We start from the raw sequence: 25,802 nt of genomic DNA, 5'->3' as shown, positions 1-25,802 counted from the left end.
GATCTCAAAGTTTCAGTAGAGTCCTAGAGATGAAAGCACAATTGGAGTGAGGTCAAGAGAGACTAAGAAGCTAGAAAGTGAAAACAGCAAGCGTATAAACGATGCTCTTGTGAATTTTTCTATAAAAGGGTGCAGAATAAGGCTACCATACCATGGCATGGTAGTTGGAAGGATGCATAGTCAAGAGAGGGACAGTATAAGATGAGGAATATTATTCATTCTTCAGTGAATATTTATTGAGCACCTACTAACTGTCAGACACAAAATTATGCATTGGGAAAACTGTAGTCAACTCCATCAGCAGATGATTTGGGTGCCCAAGGCCACCTAAAGGCAGTTCTGTTTGACAGTTCTATGTAGGTAGCCAGCACCCAAGCACACACCAGAGAACCCCTTGACTTTCTGCCTCAGGGCCTTCTCCTAGACCAATCTGTATCCTGATGGGAATTATCCAGTTGAGAGGAAAAACTGATGATGCAGGAGAGAGGAGTCAACTGCAGGACCAAAATCTTGAGTAGGCAGAAGAGAGTGGGATGCAGTGCACAATTGGGATAGTCAGACTTAGATAGGAGCTGGGACAAGCTGTCCTTTGTGATAAGTGGGAAGGAACAAATATGGGTAAGGTTGCAAGGGAGGTGGTTGACTTTGTTGTGGGAGTACATAGCTATTATTCTCAGACTAATTCCATTTTCTCAGTGAAGTAAGTAGCCAGGCCAATAGCTGAGTACTGAGATCTGAGAATTTGAGGGTTTGAGGTCTGAGGAAAGAAGAAAAAGTGTAAAACACCTGTCCATAACATTCACTACACATGCTATGTGCCAGGCCCTATTCTAGGTTCTTGGGATATACCAGTGAACAGAACAGAGATCCCTGCCCAAGTAGAGCTCACACTCCAGTGAATTTCCTAGAGAAATGTATTCTGGTTGCCAGGCAGCACTTAGGACCCACCTCAGGTTTAGAATCAAGGCTATAAATGAAAGTGGTCACATGATTTAGTACTGATCAGTTGTTTGAGGGCTTCGTTGAATGTTCAGTGTAGAGGCAGAAAAACTTGTCCTCTATCCTCTCAGGTTCACGACCTGAAGCCTGCAAATTAAACTGACAAAAGACAGAGTAACAGGAGGAAGGTTTCTTTTGCATGTACATGGGGGCTTCACAGAAAAGAAGTGAAAACCCTAGGAGGGAGTTAGACCCAAGGACTTATATACCACTTTAACAAAGGGTGATAAATTGTGGAGAAGTGACTAGACAAAGGAAAGGGGGGTGGTTTGGGCTTCTAGGATGGTAAATTGTGGGAAGGTGACTAGGAAAAGTATGGTAGATAAAGGTTATTTATTAAGGTTTGTTATGCAGACACAAGTCAGTGCTATCTCCAGTGATAAGGGTCATCTCTGGTGATTAAAATTGCTCTCTTTCTGGTGCTAGAGAGGGAGAAAAGTTTATAAATGGAAATTTATGCTACCTTTACAAAGGGAAATTTATGCCCTGCACTCAGGCAGTAAGGGGGAGGGCAGAGAGTGTCCCTTGTGTCTGCTATTTCTTAATTGCTTTCAGTTCAAAATAATCCTTAAGCCAAAGTGGCATATTTTGGGGTGGCATATTCTGATCCCCTTCATCAGCTAAGGAAGTCCTGATGTCCAACAGAGCAGTGTCTGGAAAATATGAAGTAGAAATAGAAAAATTAAACATAAAAACTAACACTTTTTAATATCTGTCTAAAACTATAGAAAACCCAGCTTTATTTACAAATCCACCTCCTACTTCCACTCTTCTTTATATCCCCATTGCCACCGCTCAAGTTTAAGCTCTCAGTGCTCGGCTGGACTATTTCAATAGCATCTTAACTTATTTCTCTTTTCCATTATTTTCTCCCTTTAAGCCAGTCTGTAAAACCATAACCGTCAATGTGTCACTCTCCCTCTCAGAAGCCCAAATGGCTTCTCATTCCCTACAGGATAAAGTCTAAACTTATTTTTATTTTCCACGCTCTTTTCAATCTGATTCCCCAAATACCCTCGTCATTCGAGTATCCCCATATTCCCTTACCTGAATATCCTGTTCTATTTAGACTAATTTACTCCATGGCCCTTAACCATTGCATGCTCCTGACATGCCTCATGCTCTTCACTTGAAACATACAACCTCCCCACCTATCTTAATGTACTTCTCCACACTCTCAAGTAGCCTCTCTCCTTACCCCCCAACCCCGACCCCTGCCCCACCTAATGCTACCAATTGTTTATATTACCCCTTCAGCTCTTACATGTCTGAAAGTGATATTTATCATTTATGTGTCTAGTTTTCACCTCCCCAGCTAGGCGACAGGCTCTTAGTGAGCAGAAGCCATGCCTTATCCTTCTCTGTCTGATCCTCAACGCTTTTGCACTTGGAAAGTCAACACTTTTTCAGCATTTAATTTTGTGTGCTGACTCAGACACAAAAAGCATTCCATCAGGGAGTCCTCATGCAACACCTCTGATTGGTGGTTCCAGTTACAGGAGGCTCACGTGAGAAGTCACCTCCCATTTGTTTTCACTCCATTAGGAAATGCTTTGTGTCAATTCAACATTTTATCCTATGACCCATTAAGTAAAGCCACTTTGAAAGCAATTTAATTAAAACCCTGGGATTTTGCAAGACTGCCAAAAATTCAGTCTCTCCAGGCAGAACTATGGCTTATAAAATGCAGCATTTTCAGATATAGCATAGCAGTGGAGAAGCCCAGCAACTCAGGCTTATTTGAAGATGAAGTTCTGAGAAGTTTCTCCCACATTGGTTGAGGTCACTTGGCTGGTAGAGAGATTTTGCAAATGTAGCTGACTGTCAAAAAGCTGCAACATAAATAATACAGCCTCCTCTTCCCCACACATATACATACATACGTCCTCTCTTTATATGCCTAAATAAATATAAGAGCAATCTGAGTGTGCCAGCACAGCCCCAGCAATTACAGTTAAAAACAGCAATTACCACTTTGTAGCACCCAAAGTTCTTCATTCCCCAGACGAAAAGTCACCCTGTTTGAAACTCTTTTCTGCATTGAGAACTGTCATTTTCCCAGCAAAGATTTACTGAGAGCTTATAATTCACCAAAGGTAAATGGGGTTGCAGTAAACAATACAAAGAAAAATAAGGCTTGGGTTCTTCCCTCAAGGAGTTTACAATCCACTAACAGGAGACAGGTAATATAAGGTAACTAAATTCAAGTTCAGGTGCCAGGAGACATGTGTACATCAGAAACGGTCGTAATACACAGAAGGAGAGATAGCTCAGGTGGAAGGGGAAAGGACAGGTCAAGAAAGACTTCAGAAAGTCTGTCTTAAAAGGTGTTCAGTTGATTGACATTTCCTCAATAAGTTAAATATAAAATTACCATATAACTCAGCAATTCCATTCCTGGGTATTTATCCTCCCAAACTGAAAACAGCTACAAACAAAATCTTGTACACAAATATTTATAGCAGCACTGTTCACAACAGCTGAAAGATGGAAACAACCCAAATATCCGTCAGTGGCTGAATGGATAAACAAAATATGGTATATCCATACGATGGAATATTATTCGTCCACGAAATGAAATGATGTGCTGATACATGCTACAACATGGATGAGCCTGGAAAACATTATGCTACGTGAATGAAGCCGGGCACAAAGGCTACAGACCGCATGATTCAGTGTATACGAAATGTCTAGAATAAGCACATCCATAGAGACCGAAAGCAGATTAGTGGTTGCCAGAGGATGGGGAGGGGGCAGGTGGAAATGGGAAGTAACTGCTTCATGGGTACAGGGTTTCCTTAGGGATGATGAAACTATTCTGGAAATAGATAGTGATAATGGTTGCACAACACTGTGAATGTACAAAATGTCACTGAATTGTATACTTTAAGATGGTTAAAATGGTAAATTTTGTTATATACATGCTGCTGCAATAATAATAATAATTAAAACCACACAATTGACACAGGGATGGGAAGAACATTGCAGGAAGAGGGAACAGCATGCCCAAATAAAAGTGGCTCCAAAATTGCCTGGTGGCGACTTCAAGAGATTTGATGTGACAGGTGCCAATAGCATCTCCCAGCCATCGTGACAACCAAAAGTGCCCCTACACACTTCCAACCCCACCAAGGTTTTCTTTTCCCAGTCCTTAGCTATTCTGTAGCTTTGAGTCTTTCAATAATTCAGTCAAGAAATATTTGTTAAGAGCTTTCTACGTGCCATCATGGTTCGAGGCATTAGCAATACTGAGACACATGAGACCCTGCAGCCCCCTTTCCTTTAGCTTCCATCATATGATATCAGCTTCATCTCATGTGTCCAATTATTCCTTCTACCAAAAGACAAACAAAAAACTCCCCAAACTAGAAATCTCCCTTATACCCCACAGCTAATCCATCAGCAAGTTATGTCATTTCTACCTTTAAAACACAGGTCAGGAGATCTCACCATCTCTACTCTTACTATCCATGTCCCAGCCGCCATAACCTCTTCCTAGGACCATCTCAGTACCTCCAGCTGGTCCTTCCATGGCCACACTTGTTCTCCAGAGTTTGAAGCAGGCAATGTGACCCTTCCAAAAAGCAAGTCAGATCACGACACTCTCCTATTCAAAGCCTCCAATGAGTTCTCCACATACCTTAGAATTAACTCTAAAATCCTACAAGGTCTTCTTCTGTGACCTGGCTGTTGCTTGCTCCTTTGCCCTCAGCTTTTACTACTCACCCCCTTCCCATCACTTTTTAGATACTTTTTCTCCACAAAGTACCGGTTTATGCACCAGTTTCTCCAGGAAACTTCTCTTCTCTCAGCTGAATGTTTCTCCTCATTCTTTGTTGCCCGAAGAACTCTGTCATTTCTTACGGTACTTACTCATTGTACCTTTAGTAGAGTTACTTAGTTATCTGTTTTATTTCCTATAATTCATAAGTTCCATGAGTGCAGGAAATGTGAATTATTCATCTTTGTTTACTCCAGAGGACTCAGCCCAAGAGTTGCTACTCAATAAATGTTTGTTGAATGAATGACTGAACTCCTGTTTAGTTCAAAATACACTTTGTCATTCTGTGCTTTTTTTCTCTTCCAGCTGTTAAAAAAGAAACCCACAAGATAGTAATAAAAAAAAATTTGGATCATTCCTTTCTGCTACAAGAAAAACACTGATAGCCAGGTACTCACAGCCATTTGGGATAATAATCAATTTAGATATGATAATGAAATTCAAAAACAAATTTATTATAATCAAGGAACATAACACCACTTACTATTTGTAACAAAGAACAAAAAAACCCTGAGTTCTCAATCATGGTCATAAAACAGAATTCTAAATTAATGCAAAGACAGTCAGTCTGTTGTGAATATTCGATTTGTAGAATAATTTAAACATAAGAATGGGGAGAGTCAACATTCAGAACTCCACCCTTCAAGGTAACTTTTCCTTGTTCCCCAGTTTGGAATAAGTTTGCCTTCTCTTAGGCAGATGAAAAACTTGGATGAACTGTGGGTAACTGAGACCAACTGCCCACAATAGTCCCCACCACTGCAGGTCTGTTCTACTGCTAGGCTTAGGGAGATGTGTCCACAGCATAGAAGCAGAGACCCCAGAATGGATTTTTTTCCAAGAGAATGATGCTATATATGAGGCAAAATTTCAGAATAAAGCTTTTAATGATCCTCTCATAGTTTGGGTTAAATGGCTCTTGGGATCTAGCCTGGTAACCTAACCATAAAACTTTAATATACATGTTGAATTCCTATCAACAGACCAACTTTTGAAACATCCTCTTTCTGCATTTTTAGCAGCTGGAAAAAGTCCTCTCCTTTCCTCACTTAGTCCTGTTGACCTTGCCAAACGTCCTTAGGTCCATGACTCTAATGACCTCTGTCCTGGAGGTATGGAAGATATCACAAGTAGACATGCCATTTGCTGAATGACACTTGAAACCCCACGCAAGTGGCATTACTAAGAAAGTAAGAAAAAAATACAAAAATGAAACTGTACGTACAATGAGACACTGAAGATAATTTTTGAAATATTCTTTCTGCTGAAATATTCTTTCTGAGATTTGTTGCGCTTATACTCTATTCATTTGTGCAAAGAACAATTTATTTCTCACACAGTTCACCTGAAACCTATGCTGTTGTGCTCGTCTGCCCAGAAATCATAAACTCACAAGGTTGGAGGAGGCCTTGGAGATCATCTCGTCCAATGCCCTCATTTGGCCTACAAACACAATGAAATTGCTTCTGTTTTATCTTTATCATAAATTCTATATGCCACACTGTTCTGAATGCTTCCTATGGGTTCCAGACATAACCTACTGGGTTGTATAAAACTGCAGGGAAAATTAATACATGGTGATTCTTTGGATAATACAAGACAGAAAATAATACCAGAATCAGTTCTGTAAAGTGGAATTCTGGAAATAAAAGACCACAGACTCAAAATTTTAAATTAAGACTCTGCATGCAGGAAGGATTAATAGGAGAAGAACCCAACAGCAGTGGCTTAACTGCCAGACTCCTCGGCACTTTGGAGATATGCTGATTCTTTCATCTAACTTCTTGGAAACTAGCTTAGCAATTTAATCAAATAACCAGAGGCCTCTTTATAAGATCTGTCTTTGTGGTTGGAGATCTCTTTGTCCAAAACCTTCTTTTTTTCCCCCTGACAACTGGGAATTTCTTACGGCACTGGAAGGCTATGAGCAGGGGCACCTGGTAATACAGGGGAGTCGTCTTCTGGGGTCTCTGGTGATACAGGAGAGTTATGGGTGCTCCCAGAGAGGGTGAGTGGAGTCTTCTTTAGGTGGTGAAGAAGATGAGGAAATAGAGGAAGGTGGCAGAAAAGCAAATATATTATAAATGGATGCAGATAGAAAACTACTGAAAACCAGAATGAGAAAATAGCCTCTGGTTCAAACTCACGAATCCCTCCTTCAGCCATGTCAGTTCCACCTTTATCTCAATTCTGTACATGTATTGAGATTCTGTGCAACATTTCGTTTTTAAAAAGAGTGGTATTAAGGGGTGTTCAAAAAGACGAGAAAACCATTGGTCTATTTTGACTCCCTCAATTTACATCAATTAAAAGACATTAGTAAGCATCTGCTACATTTTGTGAATTATGCTGGTTTCTGGGTTTATAAAGATGAATAAGACACACTTCCTGCTCTTCAGAAGTTTATCATCTTGTGGGAAAGACAGACTCATCAATCACAACAGAGATGATAAGAGCTATGGGTACACAAATGAAGGAGCAATTAATTCAGCCCGAGAGAGTCAAAAAAGCTATAAAAAGATAACGTTTGAATTGGTCTTTGAATATGTTAGAAATTTGTCAGGTGGACAAAGAGGATAGGAGAACTCAAGGGCAAGAGTGCCTGGTGTGCAGTGGGAGTTAGATGCCTGCCAGGGTAGTGGAGGATGCTGGGAATGCTCCGGAGAGGGATGCTGTGGCTAGATGCAGTGAGAGACGTGTTGCCACGAGATGTTGACAGTATTGTTTTAAGACGAGGCATGAAAAGATCAGATCTATGCCTTAAATATGCAACTTTGGAAGCAATATGGAGGGTAGAAGATGGAGGAAACCCAGTTGCTAGGCCTGAAAAGAGTCTAATTGGAGGATGATGAGAGCCTGGACTCTCAGCAGGTCTGGATGGGAAAGAACAAGCACTTACAGGTGGCATTGGTTGTATTTAGTGATAACTGGGTATGAAAGGTAAGGAAGAAAAGGGAAAAACATGGAATCATAGGGCTAATATGTTTCTATCATTCTGTCTGCAAAGAATAGACACTCAGCTTGGGCAAAGTGATAAATATATTACCCTGACAACCCACGTTTGGGTTAAGACACCAAACTGGAGGTGCAGCCAGGCATCTAGAATGAGAGAAGTAGATACCATCTAAATTCGTTCTTTCTCTTGTTTTCCCTCCCTCCTATACATGCATTCCTCATTTATACTAATTTCTAGGTTAATTTGTCACCTCATCTCTGCTTTATTTTAAAACAGCTTAGTTGAGGTATCATTGACATAAAATGAACTGTACATATCTAAAATGTACAATTTGAAAAGTTTTGGAATATGTACCCACCTATGGAATCATCCCCACATTCAAGACAGGGACCATATCTATCACCTCCAATTTTCCCTACACCTCTTTGTAATTCCTCTCTCCCACCCCACTGTACCTCTCCTCACCCTCCTCTTCCCAGCCATGACTGATCTGATTTCCGACACTCTAGATTCATTTGCACTTTCAAGGGTTTTGTATAAATGGAATCATATGGTAGGTGCTTATTTTTGTCTGGCTTCTTTCACTCAGGCTGATTCATGTTGTTGTGTGTATCTGTAGTTCATTCCTTTGTACTCTTGAGTAGTATTCCATCGTCTCTGCCTTTTTCTCTGTGTTGGTTTTATTCCTTCTCTGCTGCCTGGCTATCTTATGTAGAAGGAAGTCTGGCCTGTGGAACTCCCAAGGTTTACCTTTTACGGCTGCTTGATTGAGTCTCTTCTGGCCCAAGTTCAGAAATTTCGGAGAAGGGCTCTGATTGGTCTATCTTGGGTCGGATGCTCACCTCTGAGCCAAAGGACTGTGGTTGGAGGGGCAGGGACACATGAAGAACACGGCAAAGCTATGAGAATCTTCTGAATGTGTTTGATTCCAGCCTTCAGCCCACGTGGGAACATCCTTCTGACCTTCCTCCTTACCCTACCTTCCAGAGTCTCACTGAAATTGTAAAATGCATTACACTAGGATCCATTCCAAATGAATTAAATAAGAAAGGTAAAAAATAAAACCTATAAAGAAAGCTCCTATATAAATTCAGAGTAGAAAAGACCTTCTAACTGTGATATAAAATCTAGATGGCATAAAGTAAAAGATTTAACACTTAAATTCCATAAAAATAAAAATCGTTGCTTGGCAATGAGCAAAGTAAAAAGGCAAATGGCAAACTGGGAACAAGTTGTTTATAATTCATTTCACAGACAAAGTTTAATGTCTTTAATATTTTAAGAGCTCCTATAGGTCAATAAGAAAAAACCCAATTACCCAGAAAAAAAACTGGGCAAAAATGTTAAGAAACAGTTCACAGATAAAGGAGATACAAGCAACTTTTAAATACATGAATAGCAACCTCTCTTATATTAAGAGCAACATAAATTCAAAATACAATGAAATACCATTTTCACTATTAAATTAGTAAGAAAAAAAGTCTCCCTGGCAAGGCTTGCCAGGGAGAAAGCAAAGAACCAGGTGAGATTCTTGAGGTGCCTTTGTCTCCAGCCAAGGCTCCTGGCTCTCTCCCTGGGGACAATGCCAGCTATCCTCCCCTCCCCCACTGGTCAAGCCCAGAGCCAGGCCACCCTATCCCTTCCCACAAGCCAACATGAAACAAACAGTGAAAACACCAAGCTTTGTTGCTAGGAAAAAACCACCCTAGGTATTAAAATTATGATGTATTAATGTACGGTGTTGGCAGGGGAGGGGGAAATGGACATTCTCCTACACTGCTGTTGCAAGTGTCAGTCTGTGCCACCTGCAGGTGGGCAATTTAGTAATAACCATCAGAATTGGTGGGAGGGAGGTTGGAGAGGGAGGGGATATAGGTATACACATAGCTGATTCACTTCATTGTACAGCAGAAACTAACACAACATCGTAAAGCAAGTTTACTCCAAAAATAAATAAATAAATAAATAACCGACATGGTACCTTGAAGTATAAAATGAATAGTGCTTTAAAATGTAAAAAAAAAGGGACTTCCCTGGTGGCGCAGTGGTTAAGACTCCATGCTCTCAATGCAGGGGACCTGGGTTCAATCCCTGGTCAGGGAGCTAGATCCCACATGCATGCCACAACTAAGGAGCCCGTCTGCCACAACTGACAGGGCACAACCAAATAAATAAAATAAAATATATTTAAAAAAAATTCATAATTCATTGGAATGCTGTTTGCTACTGCAAGAAATTGGCAACAAGTTAAATGTCTACCAGGACTTCCCTGGTGGCACAGTGGTTGGGAATCTGCCTGCCAATACAGGGGACCCGGGTTCGAGCCGGGACACGGTTGGTCCGGGAAGATCCACATGCTGTGGATCAACTAAGCCCGTGCACCACAACTACTGAGCCTGGGCTCTACAGCCCGCGAGCCACAACTACTGAAGCCCACGTGCCACAACTACTGAAGCCCACGTGCCCTAGAGCCCACGCACTGCAACTACTGAGCCTGCACACCACAACTACTGAAGCCCGCATGCCTAGAGCCCGTGCTCTACAACAAGAGAAACCACTGCGGTGAGAAGCCCGCGCACCACAATGAAGAGCAGCCCCCGCTCACTGCAAGTAGAGAAAGCCCGCACGCAGCAACGAAGACCCAACGCAGCCAAAAAATTTTAAAAAAAGAAAGAAAATCTATGAACTAAAATAAGTAAATAAATAAATAAAAATAAATGTCTACCAGTAAGAGGTTGGTTAAGCCCATTATGATAATACATCCATTCAACAGAATACTCTGTAGTTGTAAAAAGAGAACGAGGGCCCTTCTTATGAATTAAAAGATTTCCAAGATGGATTATAAAGTGGGGAAAAAAAAGTAAGATGCAGTGTAAAATGCATAGCATGCTCTCATTTGTATAGAAAGGAAAAGATTGCATTGTAAATTTGTATTTACTTGTATAGTACTTAAAATCTCTGGAGGAATCCACAGGAAATGTTAACATGGTTACCAGTTTGGGAAGGTGAAGAGGAATTGGACACATGGAAGACAGGGATAGAAAATACATATTTATGGATACGTATTTATTTAATTTTGAATCTTATAAATATATTATCTTCTTAAAAGATTAAGTGATTTTTGAAAAATTCTATTGCCTTGTCTTAAGTTGAACCAAGCCATTTTTTTCTAAACATTTTGGTTCAAGGAAAGTTTAACTTTCAGGTTTGCCTTAGTTTAGCAAAGCAGCATGTTTATGTTTAGTGTCATGATTTTGGTTTAAGTCCCGGTTACCTACTTATCTAAATCACACAAATACACATATTCACACACACACTGAGGTACACACTAAGCATAGACATTCTTGGACACTCCTCTAGATCAGCATAAGATCTAAGCGGAGGATGAAGCATACACAGAACTCCAAAACAGAGTTAAGCAAGTAGGCATCTCTAGGGAGAGAGAAGACAAGGTGGAGGAAGAACGATTTGGGAGGTAACTCGAAGGGGAAAGAGAAAGTGAATTGTGGGCGAGCGGATGGGGTGGTGGGACATGAAGGATGGGATCAACAGAAATAGAATTCAGTCCCTTCCTGTCTCTTGTTGCAATTGCTACAGGTGCCTGCAAGGAGACAATCGTCTCTGATTCAGCAGATCTCAGAGCTGAGTCACAGCCTTCTGGTGACAACTCAGGGGTTTATCCAAGAGGCCCTGGATGACCCCACCCCTATGAGTTCACGTCCTGTACCCTCTTTAATTTAAGGCACACTCAGCGGAGCTCTGAGGATGGCTAAGAGCCCTCTGGACACATGTGGAGCCTATCCTGATCTCCCCACACTTTATTCCTGATAAACAAAGAGAAGACTGAAAGGGAAGGTCTACTTTAATGTCCCCAGTTAGGGAGGTGAAGGGATTACTGTGTCACCCTTCCAGATTCAAATGGAGTCCTCCCTCCAGACCTCACTTGCTGGCTTTAAGGCCTCTGGGGCTAGAATCTTCATTCATGCCTCAGGTACAGATGTGTCTCCTTAAAGCTTCCAACTCATTTTCTGCAGCACCTCCGTTACATCACCACTGGACAATGTTTTCAGCCAGGTGCTGGGCTTGCACGGAGTGTGACCTCAGTCCTGCTCTGGGTGCTTCCAGCTTACATGAAAAACTCTGACGTACAGGGTCATAGGTCCCTCATAACAGAGCTATTAGGAGGAGAAATGGGATGATAAATAATTGCTGACATTTATCTAGCACTTAGTATGCACTAAACAACTTACATAATTAGTCAATTTAATCTTCACGACTACCTTACGCATCTGATGTACTGTTATTATCCCATTTTACAGATAGAGAAAGTAAGGCTTAGAGGTTAACCAACTTGCTCATGTTTGCAGGGTTGGTGAGAAGGGAGCCAGAATTTGAACTCAGATCTGTATGAGCCCAGAGGTTTAAGGACAGTGCTTCATCCCGGAACGTTTATGTGAAACACTTTGTAAACTAAGGTTCTGCACACATTACTTGTTATTGTTTCTATGGAACATGATAACAGCTAGCAGTTATTGAGGATTCATGGTGTGCCACATATTTTACATATATCATCTCATTTAATCTTAGTAATGCCCTTTGAATATATTACTGTCTACATAAGGTTTCCTGGTCCAGGGTTACACAGCTGATGAATTTTGAACACTGGCAGTCTGACAGCAAGGCCTCCCCTACACTATGCTGTCTTCCCAAAGATTAAAAGATTCATGAAAAATAGTCAATCAGGTGTTAATATTCTGACTGGAAACAATCTGAGAATTGTGATGTCCTGTTTTGCGGCAGCTCAGAATTTCAGCGCTTGCGCAGATCCGTTCTGAGGAAGACAGAAGTGGGAGGGGCACACATTTTGTCCCAGTACCTAACTCCATCGCAGTTCTGTGTCTCAGTTACATAGGGCTCTATGCCCTTTCTATAAGGCCATTAAAGATCAATAGTTGGCACAATTGTTAATTTAAGCTCTCCTTTCCTTCCCCCCTCCCTCTAATAGGTCATTAGTCCCATCAGACAGGTTGACACGTCTTTCTGTTGGATTTTCTTCTGACTCTCCATGGAAGAGTGCTTATCTGCAAACAAACCTTCAACTCAACTGTGCACAGATAAACCAACCTCCACTCTGACAGGAAACGACATTCAACTGTCCTGAAGAACTAATTTTAATTGTTCTGCATGTACTACAAACATTCTGTTTACACATTTCATATGTCCACAACATTACTTCTGAGTAATCTTTAAGATGAGAGAGAGAGGGGCAGAGAGAGAGAGAGAGAGAGAGAGAGAGAGAGAGAGACTGTCTTTCCTTGACTGGGACTCTTTTGTATCCACCTATATCTACCAACATGCTTTGCACAGAGTACGTGCTCAGTACCTGTTTGCTGAATGAACGTTATTTTCAGATTTAGAAAACACTATTTCAATCAAAGAGTGTTTATTATTTTTCGTAGAACTTCCTCTGTACCATCAAAATTTCTCCTGACCAAACAGTGTCAATAACCTGTCCTGCGTAAAGCACGTACTATGTGCCAGGCCCTCAGATGCTGAGGACACAAATGTGATGAAATCTAGTTCCTCCACCCCAAGAACTCACAATCTATGCCTTAGCCTTTTTCCCTGAGTGGGGGTGGGGGTCCTATTGGTCCCTTAAGGACATAGAGATGCTTCTGGAGTACAGAATTCTCTCCTATATTTCCAGGTCCCCAGATGTAAGCACAAGCTGCAAACCCAGGTAGCTTAGAAAGGAAAAGCCGGCCAGTCGTGCTTGTGCTCGCAATGCCCTTGTTATTGTTCTGGGTGGAAGGCAGAAGACTGAGGAGCAGAGAAATGACAGATGAAGCCCGTTAATTTGCTAGCGATTAATTCTGTTACTTACTTTAAATCAAAATGTTCAGCCTTTCCCAGTCACTCATCAACCACTGTTAACATCAGTGTCTTCTCAGCCTTTGGAAGGCTCTGAGTATAAACAGCCCATTACCTTGCAATGAAAGATAAATGGTAGAACCTTGATTAAGCATAATGCTCTGGGAATGAACTTTACCAGTTCATTGATTCTTCTACTTATTGGAGACTTAGCCAAAATACATTAAAAAAAAATTTAACATTCATGCATTCATTCCATCAACTAATCAACATAACATAGAGTGGTTAAGAGCAATCTCTGGAGCCGGGCTGCCTGGATTCAATCCCAGCTCCGTCACTTGGTTACCTTGGACAGCTTGCTTACCTCTCTGTGCTTCTGTCTCCTTATCTGTAAAACGGAGATGATAACAGTACTTATCTCATAGCATAATTATGAAAATTAGATATATTAAAATATATAAAGTTCAAAGGATGGTGCCTACTATATTGTAAGTGCTACGTAACCTACATAATAATAATATTGTTGTCATTGTTGACCACTCCATACTCTGTCCATGAAAGGGCAATAAGCAGGATAAGTTTGATCCCTGCCTCACAGTGAATTTCTACTATTATAAAAACATTGAAACACTATAGAATCATACAGAGTAAAATATGAAAATCTACCCCCATCTCCCCTGATTCTACTCCCCAGAGGTAACCATCATTAATAATTTTATGTGTGTCCTTCCAGACTATTTTTCTAGGCATATGAAAATATATACATAAACATTGTTTGTTTTTATTTAAAAAAATTATTTTGCTAACAAGATATCATGCACATTTTTGCAGGTCAGCCCATACAGACCTATCTCCTTTGAAGTAGCTGCCTTTGTTTTCTTTATAAGATAAACCATACTCTTAAATTTAAGTTTCTTCCTATTGATGCACATTAGATTGTTTTCAATGTTTCACTAATGAAAACAACACCAAAGTGAACATCCTTATGCATGTAGCTTTGTATATTTGTAGACTATTTCTTAAGCATAAGTTCCTTAAAATGGATGTTATAGCCGTTTTCCCCATAATATGAAAGTGTCCACTTTGACAAAGCAGGAATAAAGCAGGGTTGAAAGGACAGCCTCAGAGCCATTATGACAAATGCCCATCCCATCTCCCACTGGGCTGTGGCTGCCACTGTGGGAGAATAGCCGATTGGGTTGAAAGTCTAGCAAAAGCCTCGGAAATTCATTTTTTGAATGAATCTCTCATAACAGCTTATTTGGTTGCAGTTCTCTTCTTCCTGAAGATGTGGTAGAAACATTCTCATTAATGGAGAGCTGTGAATAGCCAAGTTGCAAGTAATTAAGGCTTTCATCTTCATCTCAGAACCTCATTCACATCCCTTTTCTCTCCTAGTCCATTCTCCCCAAGGCATTGTGACCTGGCACAAAAACCTATGACTGTATGACTTCCATTCTCCTTCAAATATTTAGAGCACCTGATCGATGAAAGAAGGAGCAAGTGAGCAAAGAGGGAGGAAGAGCTAAAAGAAATGACATCCAGATGGGGATCATGATATGTTTAAACTGGAAAATCGTTCAAGAGAAACCTCATGCTATAACTATTCACAGATAATGACAAGTTGGGTAAATGCCTTTGTGGTCCTGAGCTAAGCTAAAGACATCACCCTGGATATGTGAGTTAGGTTACAGGTTTAAGTTCCCTGCAAAGAGACCCAAAATACAGTGGCTTAATCAAGACAGAAGTTTAATTCTCCCTGTTGGGAAGTCCACAGATAGGCGAGAGTTTTAGAGCAGATACATAGCACTGTTCCCTAAGGTCATCCAGGGATACAGGCATGGAGGCAGCTCTTCCATCCTCAGCAGTGGCTCCCATCTTTGGTTTAAGGTGGCCATTGCAGTGGCTGTCCTTCCCCACACAGTGGGAAATGGAGAGTGGAGTACAAGCCCTTTTCTCTATAAAGAATGTTGTACTGACATTGTTCACATCACTTCCACTCACATTCCAGTAGCAAGAATGTAGTTATATGTCCCTCCTAGCTGCAAGGGAGGCTGGGAAATGTGGTTGCTTCCTGGATGACAATTTGCTCAGACAAATCTTGGTGTTTTATGAAGAAGAAGAAGAGGAAGAAGGAGGAGGAAGAGGATAAAAAGAAGAAGAAGAAGAAGAAGAAGAAAGGGGAGGGGAAGGAGGAGGGGACAGGCAGAGAAGGGAAAGATAAATATGGGGGTTTTGTAGAATTTGGAACTAGCAGGTAGCACGAGAGCATGGCAGCAAGGGGTAAAACCAGTCAGGCAAGAGTTGATGACAAGTGTCTTCCCGCTTAAACATCCTTTGGGGGCACCTTCCTGGGATCCCTAGACTAGATCAGGACCTTTGTTTTACCCTGTGACACCACTCTGGGCTTCTCCTTTCAAAGCTCTGATCACACTTGTAATTGATTATTTGTCCAATGACCATCTTCCCTGCTAGAATGGGAATTCCATGAGGACAGAAACCATGTCTGTCTTATTCGATACTGTATCTTCAGTACTATCATAGGGCTTGGTACTAGTAGGACCCAATAAATGTTTGTTTAATGAAGGGGAAACAAAGTCAAGAGAAACCTAGACTCTTCTCTCAAGACAGTCACAGCCTAATTGGAGAAGTGGGGATACAGACACATATGCAGTTACTACACTGGGCAAGTCCTGTAAGAGTGGAATTCAGAAAGTGACATGAGAGCACGAAGAAGATAACCTCCAACTGAGAAGGTGGCAGCTGACACTGAACGTCACAGAGCTGAGGTCTTGGTTCTACTCCTCAGCCAGGCAATGGAGAAATCAGATTGCATCCAATGGGACTGCCAGCCTTGATGTGTGACTAGAGATTACACCTCAGATAAATGGTTAACTGCCTCAGGCCCCTAACCACACACTGGGTACCCATTCTTTCAAGACTCAACTTTGAATATCACTTTTATATAACAATTTCTCTGATTCACCCTACCCCACCCTACCCTGTTCAGACAGCACAGATCCCTTCCTCCCTATGTCCCCCATTGTATCCTACACTTCAGTCTGTCACAGCACCTACAGCCCTTCAGAGCACTTATGGTTCAGATGTCTGAGACGCTCCCCAGTGAAAGCTTCCTGAGGGCAGGGGCTGTGCTTATGTATCCTTGTTTCCTAGCATGTCACACAGGGCCTGGAGTGCAGAAGGCATTCAACAAATATTGAATGATGGAAGTCAGTCCATGGCTAGGCATCACACACTTCCAGACCGAGGAATCTGTACTCATTAAAATACTTACTGCCTTTACAGTCATTTCTTTACAGATGGGTAGAAACTTGGCAGGTAGTTGTGGGCCCTGATCCTTTGGTTAGAGGGAAAGGGATTCTTAACTGGGACCAGTGGGACTTTCTTATGGTTTCCATTGTCTCAGCATCATTGGCCCAGGGACAATGCGTGGGAAATGACACAAGTACCAATGGTTCAGAAGATGCTATTGCCGCAATGAAGCAGGTACCACCTGAAGTTCAAGTGGCTTCAATGGCTGGTTTGGGATGTGTAAACACCACTGTTAAAGAGCTCTTGGATACACCAGGGCATAGTGCTTGATGGGATACCTGGACAAGATCCCATCCTTTGAGAAAACTTGGATGTACATTATTTGTTAGTGCTATGTTTTGGGATATGGTCCAAAATGCTTCAGATTCCTCAAGTTGTTTTCATTTCCTTCATTTTGGAGAGCTCAGACCAATGAGGGACTCACTCAGGGACTGCTGGGCACTGAATGTAAGCTGTTCTTCTCAGAGTCACCTGGTAGATCCCAGAGAGGTCTCGGTCAAAGAGAGCCAAAACATGGTAATGCCAAACACACCAATAACCACCAGGACTTCTTATGTTCTAGGGATAATCTACTTGTTCAAAGTGCTTTCATATAATCATTTTATTTGATCTTGCCAGAAATCCCATCAGACAGGCAGAGAATGTACGGGCCCAGAAAGACAAGGTGAGTTGCTCAAGGTCACCTAGCAAGGTTGTGGTGGAGCAAAGAAAAAACAAAAGCCAACATTCTCCAAGGAAAGGACAACAGATGGAAGAAAGCTACAGAAAGATCAGTTTTCACTCAGTTCAAAGGGAAAGCTCTAGCTGACAGAGCTGTGTTGTTGAGTCAAGGGGTAACTGTGTCCCATGTGCCTAGGTGTTGGTGGGCTGCAGGGCAGGAAAGCTCTGGAGGAGGTGGAGGGCAGGAGTTGAGGGTTCTTGCACATGACGACCCTTAGGTTTCTTCCACCCCTGGCATTTCTGATGTTAGGGGGGAATGTCATCAGTTGGTCCTAAAAGAATCTGAAGCTTAGAAATAAGCAAACAACACTAGCTTACCCCTCTAGGTGAGGTGTGGGACTGTGACCTACTCCTTTGCTCTCCACCTGTATGCTGCCCTCTGGGCCTCCCCTGGTACCCCACCCTCCCCTTCACCCCTATGCCCAGTCTGCAGCCCCAGTGCTCAGTGTAGCCTGCTCTCACCTGAACACTATTGTGTGCTGCTGCAAAAGCACTGAGCACACTCTGGAGAACCTGTGTCACTAGGAGCAGCCTGGCCAGCTGGCCATGGGCTCATGGCCACCCCCATCGAGCTGTGGCTGCCTCGTCCAAGCTTGTGTCAAGCCCTCAGCTTGGGCCACGCAGTTAGAAGTTCACACTTAGCACCAAAGGGAAGACTAGTTTTCTAGTTCTAAGGGTAGAACTTGAGCTAGTTCTTTCTCTCTATGTGAATGGACTTTGCACAGTCTCAGGTTTCCAAGAGAATACATTAAAAACACAAGCCAGCTTTAATATGGTCTCCCAAGTTCCTGACCCACATTAGGGAGGAAAAGGAGAGGACCCCTGGCCAGAGAAGAAAGTTGAGATTACAGTTTTTTAGTCTATCACACAAAAACACTTTAAACACAGCACTGACACCTATTCTAGTCTATCTTATCCTATCCTATCCTACCCTATTTTATCCCAATAGACGCCACCACTGAAGCAAATTGCATCAGTTTTATGACTAAGACTTACAAGCCTTAATTACTCTGGGGGATAGTTGAGTAACCAAAGAAAGAAAGTCTTGCTACAAAATGGGACTTAACTAGAGGACTCTAGGCTCTAATGAAAGGATAATCCTCTTAATTAATAGTTAACTTCTTTTCTACAGAGTCTTTGACTGGATGCACACCTCATAGATGCTCTGGACATCCTTCAGTCTGGCATATGCTCTTTTCTTTTTCTAAACACTTTCCTTTCTAATTCCCCATTCTCAGCCTCCTTCACCAAACACTTTCCTTTCTAATTCCCCGTTCTCAGCCTCCTTCACCTGACTAATTTCCGCTCACTCCTCAGGTCTCAGTTTAGGTCCTACTTCCCTTGGAAAGCTTTTCTTCCCCCTCAAGAATGAAGTAAATGTTCTTCTTATATCTTCCCAATGGTGTAACCACGTTCAGTTGAGCAATGGTGCACCACAGGACCCTAAGGAAGACCACTGACGTCAGAGACATGTTGCATAGTATACAACCTGTAAAACTGTCTATGGCTGCCCCACTCCCATAGTCCTCTGTACTTCTCCCCAGAGTAGCAACTACCCTTGAATGGTAAGTGCCTGTTTTCTAATGAAGCTTCTTGAGGAAAAGGATCTTGTCTTGAGCACTGTCGTATCCCTAGGGCCTCAAACTGATCTTGGCACTTAGTAAGGACTCAATAATGTTTGTTAAATTAACTTACAAGTATTTTAAAAAAACCATTAAACTCATACATACCTCAGACCACACATTATCACTGCTTCCTGTTTCCTTTTTACCTTCTTCCACTTCTTTCCCTGTATCCTGCTACCCGTCAGTCAAAATCTTGCATCTGGGCCCTGTCAACACAGGGACATTCTATCAGAGCAGGGAAAGCTTTTCATGGTTGTTTGAGTTTCCTTGGGCTGCCATAAAAAGGTACTGCAAACTGGGTGGCTTAAAATAACAGACATTTATTGTCTCACAGTTGGGAAGGATAGAAGTTCAAGATCAAGGTGTTGGCAGTGCCATGCTCCCTCTAAAACATGTAGGCAAGAATACTTCTTTGCCTCTTATAGCTTCTGTTTTTTTCTGGTCATCCTCGGCATTCTCTGAATTATAGATGCATCACTCCAATCTCTGCCACCCTCATCACGTGGCCATCTTCTCCCTGCGCATCTGTGTCTTCATATGGTCATCTTCTTACTAGGACACCTATCATGTTGAATCAGGGCTCATGCTAATGACTTCATCTTAACTTGATTGAATCTACCAAGACCCTATTTCTGAATAAGGTCACCTTCACAGGTACTACAGATTAGGACTTCAATATATCTTTGGTATATAATTCAACCCATAACAGTGGTATAGACAGTGGTTTTTCAAACTCTAGCATGCATCAGAATAACCTAGAGGATTTGTTAAAATACAGATTGCTGGGTCACATATCCAGAGTCCCTGATTCAGGAGATCTGGGGTGGGGCCTAAGAATGTGCATTTCTAACAAGTTCCCACGTGATGCTGACGCTGCTGGCCCTGGTAGCACACTCTGAGAACCACTAGTGTAGGACCCTGCGACTCAAAATGCAGTCCATTGACCAGTAGCATCAGCATCACGTGGGAAGCTGTTAGAAACACAGACTCTCTCTCCATCCATACCTTAGACTTATGGAATTAAAATTCCATTCTAATAAGTGATGTGCCCTAGCACAAGCTTGAAAGTCAGCGGGCCCTGGATATAGAGGCAAGCTTCTATAAAGTCAAGCCAGTAGGTGCAGTCTCAGTCAAGTTCACCTCTTCATAGAGGCCTCACAGAGCCTTAATTGGTATCTGGCTCGCAGAAGAGGGCACTTATTTCTTATAGGCGCCCACCCCCACGTCTACCCTCAAACCTGCCGAAGCTTGGGGGACACTGGGAAGTCATACCTGAGATCAAGTTTTCAGACAAGCAACTGAATTTCAGGTTGTACATACCACCTTTGCCAGAGAGAAAATAGGGTTAACTCTGAGAAGCCAGTGAAACATACTGAGAGATGCTGACAGGCCAGAGGGAATTACAAGACCCCAGAAGGGCAAAAAAGCACGTAAAAAAAATGTATTATGAGGGTTTTTCTTGGACCATGCCTGATCTCTTGACGTATCTTTCTTTCTTTTAGTGCAATCTGTTACATAACTATTTATTTTCATGGCTACTCTAATTGGAGAAATAGGTTTACTTTGTTGTGATATGGTGTGTGCTTTCAAAGAGAGAGAGAGTAGAAAACGATACAGCTCCTGTGAGTTCCTCTGAATGCACTGAAAGATTGTGCAATTCCATCTAATATAGTTCCCAGTGATATTGTTTGGGGTGAGATATTTGTTCTGGCAAGGACTGTTTTCAGTGATTATTATCATGGTGTTCTAAATAAAGAACCAAGCCCCAACCTGACCCCTGAACTAACATAAAGGAAAGCTCTGATATCCAAAAGGTTCCAGTGACTCAGGCCACACCTTTTTTCACTGGGCCGGGTCTGTGGCCTCTCCGCGGCTCTGAAGCTAAGCCAGCCAGAGTCGTTTGCTGCTTACCTGTTCATCTGCACCCACTGAAGGCAGTTTACAAAGACGTGTCCACCTCCTTAAGAGATGCTCCCGGGGCTTCCCTGGTGGCGCAGTGGTTAAGAATCCGCCTGCCAATGCAAGGGATATGGGTTCGAGCCCCGGTCTGGGAAGATCCCACATGCCGCGCAGCAACTAAGCCCATGAGCCACAACTACTGAGCCCGCGGTCCTAGAGCCCATGCTCCACAACAAGGAGAAGCCTCTGCGATGAGAAGCCCGCGCACCGCAACCAAGAGTAGCCCCCACTCGCCACAGCTAGAGAAAGCCCGCGCACGGCAACGAAGACCCAACGCAGCCATAAATAAATAAACAGATGCTCCCGAAGTCTGTCCTCTCATGTGAAAATCTGACTTACAAGCAGTAGCAGAGAAGAGTTTCAGAGCTGACACCTGTCTTACAACTTATCAACTTCAATCTCTTCTTTTTATAGGTGCAGAGAAAAGTGACTCAACCTGGCTCACACAACTAGCCTGTGGGACAACCTGGAGTAAATTTCAGGTCCACAGTCACTTTCCAGCATTTTCCACGCCACCCCTTCATCCTGCCACCTGCCTTGGAGATGAACGGACTGAAACTAACCCTAAACGAATAACCCGCCATGTTGCTCCGAACCACCCCCAGCCTCCCTCTGTGTTCTCTGCTCCTCATCGAGGACAGGAGTGTTAGCCCCAAATTCTGTTTCCAAGGCAGTACAACGTCAGGGATAAACCTACCGCCCCCAAACCATGGACTAAGGGCTGTGTAACAGGACTGGGCAATTCAGGAGCACATGGGAGTCGCACAGGTAGGTGAACAGAACCGGCCTGCTGGACTAGGTTCTGTGGAAACTGGGAGCACAGGCCCCATCTAACCGGGCAGCTAACACTCACCTCCAGTAGATGGGAGCCTTTGGACTGAGGGCCCAATGTTGCCAGACAGACCCATTTTTAAAAAGATGGTAGAATTTTGAATGTGTTTATAAGTGAAATCTCTTGCATTTAAAATATCGGCTCACATTTTAAATGTCTTTCAAAATGCTGGCAGGCTAAACACAACCCAGCCCATGGGCCACCAACACAGCATCTGCAGCACAGCCGTGGGTCCAGGATGGACACTACGGCCAGACAGACCAGTGTGAATCCTGGCTCAGCCCCGCTCTGTGACCTTGGGCAAGATACCTCTCTAGACTTGTTTCCTCATCCGTAAAACGAGGATATTATTGGTCCTATTTCACAGTATTCTTGGGAAGATTAAGTGCCGTCATGTAGGTGAAACACTCAGGAGGCTTCCAGGCACACAATCAATCCTTGACATAAGTGAGCACTGCCACTGTTATAACACTGAATCACGACGACCTGAAGGTCTCCAGTCAACAGCTTCACCCAGAAAGCTCTCTAAAGCTAAGCCAGCACTCATCACCACCCGCAGCCAGTTCCTGGCTCAGTGTCTCCTGTGGCCCCGTGACCCCTGCTGAGCATCCTTTGTTAGCATAACACAGCAGCCAGCACGTCGTTCCCGGTGGGGCTGGACAAATAGAAAGATCAGACAAAGCAGGCTGCTCAAACCACTCGGGCGGCACCTGGAGGGCGCCAGGGCGTGGCCAGGGGCTGTGAGCCTATGCAGAGGAAAGCATGGCTCAGGCACAGGGCTCGCGGTGTTGGACGAGGAGATGAACTCGGGTCCAGGACCAGCTTGGGTGATCTAAGAATGAGGCCTCCGGCCTGAGAGAGTTTGGTGCTGTTCAGGCAGACGCGAATGATGTGCCTGAGACCGGGATCTGGCCTGCGGTGTCTGACGGGGCGCATGAGGGCTTAAAAGTGGTTGAAAACTCTTTGGAATGCTGCCCAACTAGTGCTTTGGGTGTTACTTAAATTCCCAGAGAGGATGGAAAGGAATTAATAAAGAGAGATGCTGGGAATTCCCTGGCGGCCCAGTGGTTAGGATTCCGCACTTTCACTGCCGAGGGGTTCGATCCCTGGTCGATCCCACAAGCTGCGTTGTGTGACCAAAAAGAAAAAGGAAAAAAAGAAAGAGCGAGGTGCTAACTTGATCCCGTGGTGCTTGGTATGGGGGGCCGTGGGTGGGGGTGGGATCAGGGAGTGGGGGGGTCTTAGTGCCCTTGTGGAAATGCAGGCAAATTCACCTCTGCTCGCTGAAGGCTGGGAGCTGGATCTCTTCAGGGGATAAAACAGCTGCTGAAGCAAGCAGGGCTTCCGAGGGCACAGTCCAAGGTGGGCACGTTTAGGATGAAGGAACACGTGCAGGGCTCAGGCAGGAGGGATGGAAACGCTGAAGACAGCCTTGATAGGATAAACTCTCTTTTGAAGAAGTTAAAAAAATGAGCTAAAAGTTATTTTGCTTAACACTGTCTGCGGAAACCACAGAGGTCACGGAAATTGTAAATAGCTCCCTACCTCTTGGACAACAGATAAGGCCTATTTTCAAGATGCACTGTTCTGTGGACGCTACCGTCTTGAATATTTTATAAATTCCTGATGTATTTGAATATTGGGAAAATGCTCCTTATTCTATTTCCAGTTCTTTTCATGGACATGGAAGAAAATAGACCAAGAGGAAGGGTTTAATATTTATGCAGTACCTAGTATCCCTTTTTTTTCTAGAAAATATATTCACCCTCCTTTTTTTCCAAATCCAATTCTTCTCTCAGTGCTACAAAAGAATTCATTGTTCACAGGAATTACAGGGAAGCATGCTGTAGCGTAGCTCCAAGATGTGGTATTGTGTGGTTGTTCATTTGCCAGTTTTTTGGAGTCAGTCAGAATTGAGTTTCAGATCTTACCCAGCCACTTCCTAGATGTGGACTTGGGCAAATTACTGAAACTTTCCAAGCTTAGTTTCCCACAGCTATAAAATGAAGCTAATAGTGGTCTCTACCTCAGAAGACTGTTCCGAAAATCAAATGAGCTAATGGATGTAAAGCACTTAGAAGGATCTGATGCATATTAAGTGCTAAATTAATGGTAGCTATTGTTAAAATTTCCCTCCAAGTTAACTCTTTAAAAAAAAAATCCACATCTTAAAAAATGGTTTTTCCTTCAAGTGAGGTATGCCTGTATTGAGGATGTGCTTCAATTTCTGGAGAGAGAACACAGAAGAAGTAAATCATTCCCACTGCTCTAAATAGCTCATGTTGTAGGTGGGCTTCACCTAAAAGCCGTCTGGCTGAGTCATCACAGGGAAGGCCTCAGAAGACTCCCCGGGAGTTTCAGACCCAGACTGACCTTCAGGGTTTCCTGAGTTGGAGCCAAGTGACAAGAGCTTTATACTCACTACTGATCAGTCACTGGATGTGGGCCACCTGGACACAGGGGCTAACCTGGGTGGGGAGGCTCTCTGCAGGGGAGCAGCTGAAGGTCACCAGCCAACAGCATTGAAATGGAAGGGGCACCTGGTGGCAAATCCCAGTTTCCACTACAGCTCAGCTGTACTGTTTCTGTCTTTTATAAAAAAAACTACAGTTTTCTTCCAAAGAGCTCTCAGCACTTCACAGACTAGCACGTTTTTCTCACCCATTTGCAGAAAGCTCTTGAGAAGTGAGGGGCTGCCCACCTTGCCCATGCCCAGTTTTCACATGAAGAAAAGTGAACATGGCAAGCCAGTAACACTGACAGGGCATCACACACAGGGCTCCTGCCATTCAGCCAGGGTTCTGCTACTGCATTATTGCTTGCTTCTTATTTTGCCACCATGTCCGGGTGCTGTGAAGCCAAACCTGAATGTTGTTTTGGGTTTTGTTTCATGGGAATGATGACTTCTCAAGGCTCTGCCCCATTTTAAGAGCATCATGACCTGTCTCAAGCATCTTGCACTCCCATACCTCAGTTCCAGGACTAGGATTAAGTGGGAATGGATGAGGATGTCACAAATCTCTGCCAATCAAATGAAGCAAGTGGGCCTGAGGGAAACAGAACTTCTTGCCTGGACACCCAGGAGCCAGGCCTTCCTACACCTTACCCCTCACCCTGCTCCCTCAGCTATGTTAGGAACCCGTCCAGTTATCTCATATCACAGTCGGCACCAGGGACAGCTTCCCAAGAGGGTCACTTACACAGTCCAGGGTGAATCCCAAGTGCACCCACTTGGGGAACAGTCTTGATGTTTGGACATTGTAGGAGATTTCTAAGTTGGCTGACAGATATGCAATTTCTGGCCCTAGAAAAATTGCAATTTCAGCATTCCTGGAGGAGTCACCAATATATCCTCTTTTTTTCCTGCACAATAAGCATTTGAAACATACAGTGCATTAATTTCCCTTGGAGTTCAGCTGGTCCACAGGGTGTTGTTCTTACCTCTTTTTGTACATCAGGAAAGGGGGTCCTGGAGCCATCAGAGGTTCCCAGATTCTCTCTTCAGACAAACAGAAAGAAAGCAGGGGTGACTTATTTCAGACAAAAAGGATTCATGTCAAAAAGCATTAAATAAGTCAAAGGAAGGGGCTTCCCTCGTGGCGCAGTGGTTGAGAGTCCGCCTGCCGATGCAGGGGACACGGGTTTGTGCCCCAGTCCGGGAAGATCCCACATGCCGCGGAGCGGCTGGGCCCGTGAGCCATGGCCGCTGAGCCTGCGCATCTGGAG

General features: G+C 43.3%; 1 long non-coding RNA gene across 1 annotated transcript in view; it reads right to left on the bottom strand.

Moving 5' to 3' along the window:
• Positions 1 to 25,802, bottom strand: part of LOC109547426 (uncharacterized) — an 87,650-nt gene that overhangs the window by 35,672 nt on the left and 26,176 nt on the right. Inside the window, exons 2-6 of the long non-coding RNA XR_012333581.1 lie at positions 23,351 to 25,575; positions 21,197 to 21,297; positions 19,391 to 19,491; positions 13,621 to 13,722; positions 949 to 1,652 (exon numbers count right to left, since the gene is read on the bottom strand). This is a non-coding gene — a long non-coding RNA (uncharacterized lncRNA). The remainder of the gene's footprint in view (positions 1 to 948; positions 1,653 to 13,620; positions 13,723 to 19,390; positions 19,492 to 21,196; positions 21,298 to 23,350; positions 25,576 to 25,802) is intronic.

This window comes from Tursiops truncatus, chromosome 1, assembly GCF_011762595.2.
Source record: "Tursiops truncatus isolate mTurTru1 chromosome 1, mTurTru1.mat.Y, whole genome shotgun sequence".
NCBI classification, from domain to species: Eukaryota; Metazoa; Chordata; class Mammalia; order Artiodactyla; family Delphinidae; genus Tursiops; species Tursiops truncatus.
The sequence above is the reverse complement of the archived record's forward strand: the minus strand, read 5'-3'. Positions and strand labels throughout refer to the sequence as shown.